The sequence below is a fragment of the Callithrix jacchus genome, chromosome 2 (genome assembly GCF_049354715.1).
Source record: "Callithrix jacchus isolate 240 chromosome 2, calJac240_pri, whole genome shotgun sequence".
In the NCBI taxonomy this organism is placed as follows: domain Eukaryota; kingdom Metazoa; phylum Chordata; class Mammalia; order Primates; family Cebidae; genus Callithrix; species Callithrix jacchus.
This window is the reverse complement of record NC_133503.1, coordinates 81,511,192-81,512,769: the sequence shown is the minus strand read 5'-3', so window position 1 is coordinate 81,512,769 and position 1,578 is coordinate 81,511,192. Positions and strand designations below refer to the sequence as shown.

At 40.0% G+C, this 1,578-nt stretch overlaps 1 non-coding gene across 1 annotated transcript; it reads left to right on the top strand.

The window, feature by feature from the left end:
* The first annotated feature begins 1,271 nt into the window (after positions 1 to 1,271).
* On the top strand, positions 1,272 to 1,375 carry LOC118151976 (small nucleolar RNA U13). Its single transcript, XR_004740364.1, has one exon. It is a non-coding gene; the product is annotated as a small nucleolar RNA U13 (small nucleolar RNA).
* The last annotated feature ends 203 nt before the right edge of the window (positions 1,376 to 1,578 follow it).

Here is a 1,578-nt window from a genome sequence, read left to right as displayed (position 1 = left end):
GGCAAGGACTTCATGAACAAAACACCAAGAGCATTGGCAACAAAAGCCAAAATAGACAAGTGGGACCTAATGAAACTCCACAGCTTCTGCACGGCAAAAGAAACAGTCACTAGAGTGGATCGGCAACCAACAGAATGGGAAAAAATTTTCGCAGTCTACCCATCTGACAAAGGGCTGATATCCAGAATTTACAAACAACTCAAGCAGATTTACAGGGAAAAAACAAACAAGCCCATTCAAAAGTGGGCAAAGGATATGAACAGATACTTTACGAAAGAAGACATATATGAGGCCAACAATCATATGAAAAAATGCTCATCGTCACTGGTCATCAGAGAGATGCAAATCAAAACCACATTGAGATACCATCTTACGCCAGTTAGAATGGCGATCATTAAAAAATCTGGAGACAACAGATGCTGGAGAGGATGTGGAGAAAAAGGAACACTTTTACACTGTTGGTGGGAGTGTAAATTAGTTCAACCATTGTGGAAGACAGTGTGGCGATTCCTCAAGGCCTTAGAAATAGAAATTCCATTTGACCCAGCAATCCCATTACTGGGTATATATCCAAAAGACTATAAATCATTCTACTATAAGGACACATGTACACGAATGTTCATTGCAGCACTGTTTACAATAGCAAAGACCTGGAATCAACCCAAATGCCCATTGATAATAGACTGGATTGGAAAAATGTGGCACATATACACCATGGAATATTATGCAGCAATCAGAAATGATGAGTTCGTGTCGTTTGTAGGGACATGGATGAATCTGGAAAACATCATCCTCAGCAAACTGACACAAGAACAGAAAATGAAACACCGCATATTCTCACTCATAGGTGGGTGATGAAAAATGAGAACACATGGACACAGAAAGGGGAGTACTAAACACTGGGGTCTATTGGGGGGAAAAGGGGAGGGCCAGTGGGAGGGGGAGGTGGGGAGGGATAGCCTGGGGAGAAATGCCAAATGTGGGTGAAGGGGAGAAGAAAAGCAAAGCACACTGCCATGTGTGTACCTACGCAACTGTCTTGCATGCTCTGCTCATGTACCCCAAAACCTATAATCCAATAAAAAATTAAAAAAAAAAAAAAAAAAAAGAAATTAATGAGGGCATAAGGTGGGAGAGTGCTACTCTGAAGGCTGAGATGGGAGAATGGCTTGAGCCCCGGAATGTTGAGGCTACAGTGAGCTATGATTGCAGCACTGTACTTCAGTCTGGGAAACAGAGGGAGACCTTGTCTCAAAATCAACAACAACAAAATCTTTTTGTAGTCTGTAAGTATGATGATTAGGTGTTCACACTCATGTGTGAGATAAGTCACCCTCAAATCTTGTTGTGACTTTGGCACATTACCTGTCTGACATGAAAAATATAAACAACAACAGCAACAAAACAGATTGATGGAATGAGAAAAAAAAGGTGAGATATAACAATCTTAAGTATATTGGTTGATACATCTTTCATGGGGGTGTTATAAAATATTGTCTCAAGGGTGTAGCTCATGAAAGAGAAGATGATATATTAGTTAAAGATATAGTTGAGAATAACTACAAATAATAATATAAC